At 32.3% G+C, this 13,843-nt stretch overlaps 1 long non-coding RNA gene across 1 annotated transcript; it reads right to left on the reverse strand.

Annotated features, from left to right (window-relative positions):
- Positions 1 to 312: 312 nt before the first annotated feature.
- On the reverse strand, positions 313 to 3,272 carry LOC127861037 (uncharacterized). The gene is made up of 3 exons (XR_008040047.1): positions 2,726 to 3,272; positions 1,284 to 1,469; positions 313 to 901 (listed from the first exon to the last, which is right to left on the reverse strand). It is a non-coding gene; the product is annotated as an uncharacterized LOC127861037 (long non-coding RNA).
- Positions 3,273 to 13,843: the final 10,571 nt, after the last annotated feature.

A 13,843-nucleotide genomic window follows, 5' to 3' on the forward strand; every position in this document is an offset into this window, starting at 1 on the left:
ATGTTCATTTTGAAATTCGCATAGTGTCGTTGTGGGGCTTTATTGACGCAATTAAGTAGTAGTACCTTAAATTTATTATGCCACGACAGCGCATTTACGTTGGAGACGCTGACATGATATTTTAAAGTGTTATCGGATACCCATCCGATAACAGTTTTAAGCTCCGCCCATCAATATCCGTTTTAAAACTCCGCCCATATTTGGTTTACTCAATGATTTTTTTTAGCGTTCCATGTTTTAGCCCCGCCCATTCTGAGAACTACTTTTTTGTAGGCGTGGTATGTCGCTTCTTTGATTTAAATGGAAACAAACAGCGATTCATATTTTATTCAGAAGTTAGAACATTAATAAACAATAAGTTGTTTTTTAAACAAAACTAACACTTTATTAAGTATATATCTATAGGGAAATATAAATTAAATGAGCATTAATCAATGGAAAAAATTAAACAAATACAAATGTGCACCGCTAGCCTACCATTCATTGGCTGCAGATGAACACAATTTAAAACAGTAATGATAAACATTTAAAACGTAACACAAATATACTTAACACGTTTTAAATAAAATATGACAGATTTGATCAAGTTAAAGAAGAATTTATGACAAATATTCACTAAACATCTCGTCTAAGATTATATAAAAAAAAATTAACTAATACTTTACAAATGCTTTCCTTTTTTGTGTCATTCTTATAAAAAGCAAGGCAAACAGGTGAATAGCATACACAATGAATTAACATTGACAAAGTAAAATAATTAATACTTGATTGAGATGTTTTGCTAATGCCTGCCATGCCTAATAATACATGACAATTTCAATTTTTAAGTGTCTGAAATCAAACTTTCACAAAAAAAAAAGATTCTATCTCCACAACCAAACAGGAAATTTGTGTGGTCAACCTGAAAATAAAATAAAGATTCCTTTAGAAGAAAAAACATCATCAAACATTCATTGCATAACTGCTTTAACCCTTTAAGTGCTGGAACCGAATTTTGAAGTCCTTTGCAAACAGTTTGGATCCAGATGATTCAAACTTTGCTATTCTGATAGTTATCTTTGAAAAAAATGAAGAAAATGCTTATTTTACAAATTCAGCAGACGACATTTTAGCAGACGACAAATTTTCCAGCATGCAAAGGGTTAAAAATAAAAATCCAGATATATAATTTGTATTAAAATTGAAACTTTATAAATATAGTGACATATAGATTTATAACATGTTCAGATAAAACAATTACATAAATACTCTCAAAAATAAATTTGTCGACAAAAAAGTATTACCTTTCCGACAAATTAATTAGATGGGTTGATGTGAAGCTGTGCCAGGATGCAGTTGGGGGGGGGGAATATCTCGAGTTGGTTGAGAGGCAGAGAAAGACTCGGACAAGTGCAACTGACGAGGGTAGAACTGTGCCGCCAAGAATTTTGGTAGATATCATCACCCATGGAATGTGTGGTCGCAACTTTCTGCCATTAAAAGAAAAACATTTCATATTATAATAAAATAAAACAAATCCAACAGGAGATAACATTTCAAAATAGAGTGTTTTAATAACATTTTTATGGCACAACTTGAACAAATTACAACTTTAATAGACACAATATTATTAATACAAAATGAAAATGTATAAACTCCACTTTATATTAAAATAATTAAGAATTTCTTTTAACTTAAAATATTTTTATTATGGACTCGGGGCTATTTTTGCTTATTAAGGGAATATGTGTTTGTTTTCTTATTTGAGAAATTTGCGACTAAAATTTTCACAATTTAAAGAAGTTCGGGACTCAAATTTTCACAATTTAAAAAAAGTTTGCAACTCATTTTGTCACAATGTTGATCTGTGGGCGACACAATTTTGAACAGTTTTCGACACATGTTTTCAAAAAAGTTGCACAGCACGCAACTCATTTGTTCACAGTTTTCAACAGTGAATTTTTTTATGAACAGTGCGTGACTCAATTTTTTCACAATTTTGAACAGTGTGCAACTCATTTTTTAAAATTGTGAACAGTGCGCGACTCATTTTTCCACCATGTTGAATAAACAGTGCGCGACTCCTTTTTTTTCCAAATTTTGAACAGTGCGCGACTCATTTTTACAAATTTTGAACAATGCGCAACTCATGTGTTTTCACAATTTGAAGAGTTTGTGACTTATTTTTTTGTAATCTTGAATGAACAGTGCCCCACAAAATTGTCCCCCATTTTTGAACAGTGCGCAAATGATTATTCCAAATTTTGTACAGCGCGTGACATGATTTTTTCACAATTTTGAACAGTGCGCAACTCATTTTTCCACAATTTTGAATGAACAGTGCATGCTTATTTTTTTGCAAAAATTTGAACAGTGAGCAACTCATTTTACAAATTTTGTACAGCGTGTGCCTCATTTTTTCAAAATTTAATTTATGAAAAGTGTGCGACTCATTTTTCCACAATTTTGAAATCATAATGAACAGTGGCAGTGGGCAACTAATGTTTCCCACAATTTTGAACAGTGCGCGACTCATTTTTTCAAATTTTGGTACAGTGCGTGTCTCATTTTTTCACAATTTCGAACAGTGCGCAACTCATTTTTCCACAATTTTGAATAAACAGTTCGCGACAGTAGAACAACTGGCACTGATCATTGGTTCATCAGCATGAGAATGGGTGTAAAAAAATGGCACAAATAATGAAACATGTGTGTTTAAGCATGCATACATAACAATGAAACTTACCAACTATTCGGACAGGAAACATATGGTGCAGAAGCTGCGGGATTCAGCATGCTCTCCCACTGATATTATGTAGATCAGTGGTCAAACTGGCAGTCAACTTATGTTGGGATTTCCCAATTGTGAAGATATTAACCTTGGCTATCTCCAAACACAAACATGTTCATTTATTGTCAGTCAAACAGCAATTAATCCATCATGTCACCCTGACAGTCTCAAAACACGGTGCAAAACCAAAGCATTTTCGTTTCGTCTAACACACAGCTGGTAACGTCGCTGAATATTGCACAAAAGCAGCTTCATTATGAAGTTCCAGCGACTCGAAATACACGTTCTCCACCCACTTTGATTTCGCACGTGAAGGCCTGTTTTTTGGGGAAAACTGTGAACATCTCACAACTAAACGTATATTACGGAGATGGACAAGTTGAAAAATAAATCACTCTTATCACTTCCAAATTGCACACTACGTTAAAATCCCGTTCCATTTGATTATTGTATTTATTGTTTGAAATTTTCACTCTACACATTCGCTTTGAAAATAGCGGTTGGTGTGGGCACGTACTAAAAGGCGGATGAAAGAGCGGATGATATAGCGTATATAGTAAAGAGCGGATGATATAGACAAAGAAGGATTATCGGAAAGAGCGGATGATATGAACAAAGAAGGAAACAGCGGATGATATAGGGTATATAGTAAAGAGCGGATGATATAGACAAAGAAGGATTATCGGAAAGAGCGGATGATATGAACATAGAAGGAAACAGCGGATGATATATACAAAGAAGGAATCTGCGGATGATATATACAAAGAAGGGATCTGCTGATATATAAATAATTATTAAATCTGCGGACATTATGAATCAGCGGATAATATATACAAATAAGGAAAAGAAAAACATTATTATATTAAAATGAATAGAGTTTATGAAAAGAAAAACATTATTATATTAAAATAAATAGAGTTTATGAATAACATTTTTATGGCACAACTTGAACAAATTACAACTTAAATAGACACAATATTATTATTAGAATATGAAAATGTATAAACGCCACTTTATCTAAAAAAAATAATTAAGAATTTCTTTAAACTTAAAATAATTAATAAATCTGCGGATAATATATACAAAGAACGAAATTGCCAAAAAATCTGAAAAGAGCGGATAATATAGACAAAGAAGGATTATCGTAAAGAGCGGATGATATGAACAAAGAAGGAAACAGCGGATGATATATACAAATGATATGAACAAATAAGGAAACTGCGGACATAATAAACAAAGACGGCAATATACCATAGAACACTGAATGGTGTGACTGGCTAACACGAATTAGTATTTAAAATATGTTTGGCTATGATGCAATGAAAAAGGATGATAAGATTATTATTTGTTTGTAAAACCAAGTTTTATTGCACATCCAATTTTAATAGCATTCATTACTTTATTGATAATAAACTCATCAGTAATGTTAGATTTATGAAATGAATTACTTTTTTATCCACAAAAGCAACATAATATATATATATATATGTGTGCCTTGGGTTAATTTTATGTTTTCCGAAGTATAGATGAAATCATTGTGTGATAAGAGTCATTTATGAAGGAAGGAAAAAAAAATAATAATATATCTGCACCGTTATTGTCTTTTTTCTGAAAACAAGTAAACAACAACTGGTAAGACTCCCTATTGTTATCATTAATACGCACCCTTAGTGTCCTTATTGAAGCTATTTAGCGCATTATCGATTATCGATTGCTTCTAGTACACAAGAAATTGGCATGTTATTTTAAACTAATTGTTGATAAGCTGATAATAATCTTGATAACAAGTCACCCAGATCATTAAAGCGTAGCATAACGGTTTTTACCAATATATGATTGAGATAACGTAAACATTAAACTTAACAAATTTCGAAGGAAATATTTTCTAATGACATCTTCACTAATTGCACATGCAAGTAAAAATACATAAACGCAGTATGTATTATGTGCAGCAAATATGAATATGTTAATTTCATGAATTAAAAATTGTCAGTTTTACCTTTAATTTTCATTAACAATTTTATGATTAAAGCCGCATGTCACACCTTAAACAAACTGTAAAGATTGTCAGTAAGTTGTACCGTTTAAGTTCCATTAACAAGTATATGATCAAAGCCACAGGTCACACCTTTAACAAACTTTTACCAGCTGTAAGGATAGAGTAAATGTCGACTGCGTATATATATTTCAAAATCATCGAGCTTTTTTACAAACCTTTACAGCATATCTATAGTATACTGAGCATTACACAGTGTTTTTTTGTAATAAATATTTATTATTAAAGCGTGTGTTTTTTTGTGTGTGTGTGTGCAGAAATAGTGTCATTATGGCCATGATAGTTGGACATTCACAGACTAAGTATCTTAAGTCGAGCACTTTGTGCCCAGTGTTCCCATACCCTGGATTTAAAGTGAAAGATTTCATGCGCGGTCACCTGGAATTTTACAAGCAATTGTGCCAGAAATCGGTAAGTTCATTTCTATAGTAATAATTTTTCATTTTTTTAATAAATCATATTGTCCGCAGTTTCCTTCTTTGTATATATTATCCGCAAATGCCTTCTTTGTACATAACATCCGCAGTTTCCTTCTTTGTACATATCATCCGCTCTTTCCTTCTATGTTCATATCATCCGCTCTTTCCGATAATCCTTCTTTGTATATATCATCCGCTCTTTACAGATTATTTTGGCGGCCGAGCGCTAAATTTTGCGCTCAGCCGCTATTGGTGTGTTTTACTATGTACACTTATACTAAGATAAGCAGACTATATATCATTCACAGTTTCGTTTTTTGTATATATCATCATTGTATATATCATTTGTATATTAATAATTATATTTTCCGCAGTTTCCTTCTTTGTATATATTATTATTATTATTAATTAATTAATTTATTATTATTTAATAATTATTTATATATCCGCAAATGCCTTCTTTGTACATAACATCCGCAGTTTCCTTCTTCGTACATATCATCCGCTCTTTCCTTCTATGTTCATATCATCCGCTCTTTCCGATAATCCTTCTTTGTATATATCATCCGCTCTTTACTATATACGCTATATCATCCGCTCTTTCCTTCATTGTTCATATCATCCGCTCTTTCCGATAATCCTTCTTTGTCTATATTATCCGCTCTTTACAGATTATTTTGGCAATTTCGTTCTGTGTACATATTATCCGCATATTTATTAATTATTCATATTGTCTGCAGTTTCCTTCTTTGTATATATCATCCGCTCTTTACTATATACGCTATATCATCCGCTCTTTCCTTCATTGTTCATATCATCCGCTCTTTCCGATAATCCTTCTTTGTCTATATTATCCGCTCTTTACAGATTATTTTGGCAATTTCGTTCTTTGTACATATTATCCGCATATTTATTAATTATTCATATTGTCCGCAGTTTCCTTCTTTGTATATATTATCCGCAAATGCCTTCTTTGTACATAACATCCGCAGTTTCCTTCTTTGTACATATCATCCGCTCTTTCCTTCTATGTTCATATCATCCGCTCTTTCCGATAATCCTTCTTTGTATATATCATCCGCTCTTTACAGATTATTTTGGCGGCCGAGCGCTAAATTTTGATGTTAAACTAGCAAATGATGATAAACAATTTTTACCAGTTCAAGAAAAACCTCTTACACAGATAGAATCGATTAACACATGTATTGATATCAGCGACCGTCTCGAAAGCATTCCACCTAAAATCATTTTATGGTGGAACGAAAACCTCAAATTAAACGTAAATGACAAAAATGACATTACAAACAACGAAAAACTACATTCTCAGCATATGGAGGCAGTCAATAAGCTTTTAAGAAATCAATTCGGTAATGATATTGGCGGCCTTCAATTACCCGAGAAGGTCCCACAATTTGACAAGACAACAAAAAAATGGGAAACGCATATTCCCTTAAAACCAATTAATAAAAACCTGTCGTGTCAGATCCATCACACCCACAACGATCATTGGGTAACATCTTTCGAACACAAAAATAAAATTTATTTACTTGACAGTTTAGGCAATACAAGACCCGATGATAAGATCATTCCTGATGGTCTGAAAATACAATTGGCGCAAATTTATGGTGAAGGCGAAGACAAAATTAATATCATAGTTCCGTCAGTGCAAAAACAAGATAATTCCGTCGATTGTGGGCTTTATGCAATAGCGCACGCAACATCTTTGTGTTTTAGGAAAAAACCTTGTTTTGATTTGATATTTAATTCCTTAAAGTTAAGAGAACATCTTTTGTCTTGTTTAGATTCCGAACTTATGATTGAATTTCCAACAACCAGTAAAACTATCAGTGTTCGACGCAAAACTAAATCCAAGTCAATAACAATTGATTTATATTGTATTTGTAATTTACCATCATGTGTAGGAGATCAAGTTCAATGCGACAAATGTGCAAAATTTAATAATTTCAATTATATAACAACATAATACGGGATAAATAGCAATGTATGACTCATATTTTTGTATTATATGTTATGTATTTATATTGTGTAACATATATTTAATTACACTTTTTTATTATAAAGTATTTTTATTATTTTTATTATATGTATTTATATTATGTACCATATATATATAATTACACTTTCCGGCCAAAATACCGGTGTATGTCCTGTTTTATTTTATTAAATATGTAATTACTTTCTATTATAATTATCTAATTTTTGCATCATGTAATAACTTCTATTATATAAAAACATAATACGGGATAAATAGCAATGTATGACTCACTTTTTTATTATATGTATTTATATTATGTACCATATATTTAATTACACTTTCCGGCCAAAATACCGGTGTATGTCCTGTTTTTTTTAATATATAATTACTTTCTATTATAATTATCTAATTTTTGGCAACATGTAATAACTTCTATAATATAAAAACATAATACGGGATAAATAGCAATGTATGACTCATTTTTTATTATATGTATTTATATTATGTACCATATATTTAATTACACTTTCCTGCCTGTTTTTTTTAAATATATAATTACTTTCTATTATAATTATCAAATTTGGAATTGAGAATAACATACTCATTGACAGACAAGCTCATATGCAGGTTTATTTCATTACAAACAGCTTCAAAATTAAATTTATTGTTTATATAAGTGACGATTTCGGCCTATTTTTTTTCAAAATTTGGCTCTTACAAGAGGTGGCCTCCACGTGGCAAGAGCTGGGCAACATATTCATTTTGTTGGCAAACTACCTCATGTATATTTAGAGAGAAATTGAATAGTATTCTGCTTTTTGATAAAAAAATTAAGTCAATATCTAACGAAGTTATTATTTACTAAATACATATATATTCAGTCGCCTAAAAATACTATTGTGCTTTATATTTAAACTTAAATAACTTAATATTTACTTTCAAATATTTATTTATATAATTAATTAATATTAATTAATTATTATTATTAATTAATTAATTAATAATTATTTAATAATTATTTATATATCCGCAAATCCGCTCTTTTCCTTATTTGTATATATTATCCGCTGATTCATAATGTCCGCAGATTTAATAATTATTTATATAATTAATTATTATTAATTAATTATTATTATTAATTAATTAATTTATTATTATTTAATAATTATTTATATATACGCAAATCCCTTCTTTGTATATATCATCCGCTCTTTACTATATACGTTATATCATCCGCTGTTTCCTTCTTTGTTCATATCATCCGCTCTTTCCGATAATCCTTCTTTGTCTATATCATCCGCTCTTTACTATATACGCTATATCATCCGCTCTTTCATCCGCCTTTTAGCACGACCCGTTGGTGTGTACTCTTGGAAGTACATGTCGAATGTGTTATTGTAAAAAAATATTGGTATTGTGTTTTTAGTGCAGAAATTGTTCTTTTAAGTTTCGATTTCTCGCTTTAGTTTTTGTATTATGTGCGTTTAAATTTGATTGATTGTTGCTTACTTTCGAACTATTTTTTTATGTGTAAATATATATGCATAGACGCTAGCGGATGTAATCAGGTTGCTACTAATTTGCATATTTATCAATGAATTTAGCGGTTGTTTGTTTTTGTTTGTTTTGTGAATATTTTCTTATTTACTTTGAATGTGGCATAATAAATAGAATATATGGTTGGTGACTTTTGATATCATGTGATATAAGACTCGTCCGATATGGCGTGTGAAAAGGCTCGGCAAGCCTCGCCTTTTCCTACGCCATATCAGACTCGTCTTATATCACATGATATCAAAAGTCACCAACCATATATTCTCTATATAACTGGCCAATACTGTTGGTGGTTTTATTTGGTTCATGTGTGATCTTTTTAATGGATTTGAGAATTTGCCATATATTGGATAATTTTTGCTAATAATGACATTATTACTAAGATTTGTGATTTTTATGTCCCCCACTATAGTAGTGGGGGACATATTGTTTTTGCCCTGTCTGTCTGTCTGTCTGTTGGTCTGTTGGTGCCAACTTTAACATTTTGCAATAACTTTTGCTATATTGAAGATAGCAACTTCATATTTGGCATGCATGTATATCTCATAGAGCTGCACATTTTGAGTGGTGAAAGGTCAAGATCAAGGTCATCCTTCAAGGTCAGAGGTCAAATATATATGGCCAAAATCGCTCTTTTTATGAATACTTTTGCAATATTGAAGATGGCAACTTGATATTTGGCATGCATGTGTATCTCATGGAGCTGCACATTTTGAGTGGTGAAAGGTCAAGGTCAAGGTTATCCTTCAAGGTCAGAGGTCAAATATATGTGGCCCAAATCGCTTATTTTATAAATACTTTTGCAATATTGAAGATAACAACTTGATATTTGGCATGCATGTGCATCTCATGGAGCTGCACATTTTGAGTGGTGAAAGGTCAAGGTCATCCTTCAAGGTCAGAGGTCAAATATATGTGTCCCAAATCGCTTATTTTATGAATACTTTTGCAATATTGAATATAGCAACTTGATATTTGGCATGCATGTGTATCTCATGGAGCTGCACATTTTGAGTGGTGAAAGGTCAAGGTCATCCTTCACAAGGTCAAGGTCATCCTTCAAAGTCAAACTTCATATAGGGGGACATTGTGTTTCACAAACGCATCTTGTTTTTCTTGAAAATGTATACATATGTATAAATAATATATAATTATTTAAACCATATGTAAATTTCATTTATTTATTTTGGGTATTACTGATCATTTTTATATTTTTAAATTTCTTCAATGTGGGGTCATTTTGGCACTTAACATGAACCTAACGCCCGCGGCCTGACAAGTAGAGCAAACAGTGGTCAATATCGGGGAAATCGTTCGTACTTAAATCCACCATTGACAATGACGGAAGTATGCAAATATTATAATGCATTAAAATGAACTTTTCACCGACGTCAATGTGGTTTCATTTTTAAGCGTCAAATCCCCGAGTTTCACGATAAAAGTAAGGTTTGGAATTCAAAGTAGGTCAACACATGAACAATGGAAAAATGCAAAAACAAAGCTACGGGCGATGGTAGAACAATATACAAGTCAAAAAATCATTACACTTACCACGTGTAGAAATTCTGAATACACAGTAATAAGCAGTTAACAATAAAACACTTAAACATTAACTTAAAATTTTCGTTCTACGGTCGATCCGCCATCTTTGACGCTTAAGTGGAATTGTGGTTGATCCCTGCAATCTCATTGTCAAATTGTGGTAGAATTGTGGTAGCGTTCTCTCCAACGATTGGCAAGTATAACCACAATTGATAATGGGCTAATTTGCCGTGGGGAGCGCCACTACACCACCGCGACATTTGAAAGATTCAGCAAATTTTGTTGACTATTTATTTTTGGTTGAAACTTTGAAACTAGATTCTACCATTTTAATGCATAACACAACTTAAACAATATATTTTATCCAGCGATTTGAATAAAAGTACATCTTAAGCAGCTTTAGGTTCAAGCAACTGATCTGTAAAATTCAAAAAAATGATTTTCTAAAATTAACAAGCGATCATATTTTAATTGATGCAATGCAGGAACTGTATTATTATTGAGAACTGTAAAATTACCACTCGTTTCTTGAAGCAAAATTATTATTTGAAACAAATAAGGAAGTATGCATTCCACCTAGCGGCGATACTGAATTCCAGGTAAAAAAACTAGCGGCGCTACTGAATTCAATGGAGAAAATTGCAGAAAAACTACAGACGCTAAACGCTAAAAAAAGTGTACAATTACATAGAAGCAACGTTGTTGCATCATCCTTCTCAAATGTTCGACCGACGTTTCGCGTGCAACGTTGCAGAAACGTTCGGAAGAGGTAACTACTTTAATGCCGCAATCAGAATGTAACGTCCTTGAAACGTTATGATGAAACCATAGGGGCTCGATGGCAATGTTTTATTTATTAATTAATTATTTTTAAAAAATTTTTTTTAGTTACCCGTTGTTTATTATAATTCATATACATACTAAATCAATAAAAATTTTCCTTCAAAACGTCTTCTTAAAAAAATATAGTTACATAGACATAGTACATAGTACATAGAAATTGACAAGGTAAGCCACTCGCCATTTTCACGATATGATAAATCCCTGTAACTATTGTTTAACTTACTTAATGGGGTTATCAACAAAAGATGTTGTAAATTGCATACACATTAAACATTCCTTACCAATTGTTTAACCGGGAACCTCGTTCTTTTTCTACAACTACAGCCAATACACACTATGGGCGCCAGATTTAATTTTTGATGCGCTGATTTTTTTCTGGAGAATGGTATGGAATGATTCATGTGTATGCAATTTACAACATATTTTGTTGATTATCCTATTAAGTGAGTGAAACAATAGTAACAGGGATTTATCACATCGTCTGTGGATGTTTCTGTTGAAACTGAAAGTAGATAGAGAAAGAGCGAGGGACCGCATTTCAATAAGCGAGCGGGGTGACAGCGATTTAATTATGGGTAAAGACGCACTTCCGTTGCTTGATAAAATGTTTGCATTATAGTGAACATCGGGTAACTAAAAATAAATAAATCATTGCCATCGAGCGCCTATAGATGAAATGCCCTGGTATTGGTTTGTATGCGACGTTATGCAACGTTCGTTAATTGTTGCCGACGTTGCGACCTAAATATTACGTTCCAACAACGTTCGTAAAACGTTTGATGCCCACTGGGAATATTGTCACCAGCGCTTGCGTGAGTGAAACGGTGTACATGATCTCTTTTAATAAGAACAAATTTCATGGTATTAATCTGAAAACAATCTTTATTTGTAGTGAGTGCTTTTGATTTTTGTTGCATACGTTAGTAGTAATACATGCTATAACCGTACTCTAATTTTTTTAATGAGTAGTAATTGCTTAAAAAATCAATATTCCATGCAGTTTGTGTACGAGTCGTCATTTCACGAGCACACATAAGGCATATATTAACCTTCACAGTGCGGTATAGTTTAAGACAAAGTTTACACAGTCACGGTCGCAAAAAAAAAACGCATATGTGTTTTCGTGAAAATGATTAATACACTAGCATATAGTCCTTAAAATTAAAAATTGCTGAAGATGAACGATGGTAGAGTTTTCAGAACAGATTTAATTATCGGTGTTATTTGTTTTCTTTTCTATTCATTCCGAAACGTCAACGATTTGAATTGGGAATTCGGACTAAAATAAATAATAAATGTTACCGACTTTGATTATAAAATTAACGGCTTCCCATCGGACTAGCACGTGCGGCACTTTGAACCGGCGAGTCCATATCCCACGAAGCAAATAATGTGCTTGATGTTTTGTGCAGACGTGCATAACAGATCGTATAGAGCAGACTGTCATTGAGTGTATATCCCAGTGTGTATGCGTCATCAGAAATTGAGTATTTTCAGTTTGTATGCAGGTGTATTCTCCGGAACAGATCTATATAGATGCCGAATACAACTATTAATTGTATGAAGTTATTTAAATTAACATTTAATAAACATTATTTGTCTGCTTATGGTATGATGTTTATTTAATAAACTATATTTATATACATCCGTACAATCTTCAGATGTTTCAATATGTTTTTAAATTGCAATTGATAACAAATGAAGCCCTATAATCTGCACCCAGTTGACATTCCCGTATTCTTATACGGTCTCTATGCTATATTAAAAGATATTATGAAACTAATGCTTATACGGGCTTTATTCCATTAAATGCGATATGAACACCTTATTTACGTCCAAAAAATCTAAGAAGATTCTTTGAATTATATGTGGTTCATTTCGACGGAAAACTATTGCAGCCCTATCAATCTGCATGTGTTCCGACAGCATTGAAAATTTATAAGTGTTTTATCCCGTGTGCTATAATCTCTTAATTGCATTTAAAACGTAGTGAGTCCCTAATCATCTGCGTCCTGGTCCAAAGTCTGAGCAGGTTCCGATTTTGGTTTCATGCGACGGATAACTACTGAAGCCCGACCAATCTGCATGCGTCCGATAAACTTTACAAGGTATATCTCAGGTTTTTATATGTGATTAATTTGCGAAAGAAAAATAATAAAGCCCTATAAATCTGCTGGCGTTTCAACAACATTCACATGGTATTTCTAAGATTGTGATAAAGTTTACTTGCGACGGACAACCAATGAAACCCTATAAATCTGCATACGTTTCAACGCATCCTATCAGATTCTTATATGGATCTTATTTCAACGGGGAACTTGTGATACCCTATTAATCCCTATGCATGCCAACAACCTTCACAGTGTATTTCACAGGTTTTTATATGGATTTTAAATTCGACGGAAAACTAATAAGTCCTATTAATTTGCATGCGTTACGACAGCACTCACAAGGAGCGTATACGGTTACAATCGGGGATTGTATGGGATTTTTCCATATACATTTGCGCTCAGTCGACACGAACATATTAATTTATGGTATTAAATAAGTAATGCAATCCTTATCCATGTGCGTTCTTATACTGCTTTAATTGCGACTAAGGTATTTTTATTTTAATTAAAAATGCGATCCATGTTATTGAAATTAAACATGCAAGAGTAAGT

This window comes from Dreissena polymorpha, chromosome 15, assembly GCF_020536995.1.
Source record: "Dreissena polymorpha isolate Duluth1 chromosome 15, UMN_Dpol_1.0, whole genome shotgun sequence".
Taxonomy (NCBI): Eukaryota; Metazoa; Mollusca; class Bivalvia; order Myida; family Dreissenidae; genus Dreissena; species Dreissena polymorpha.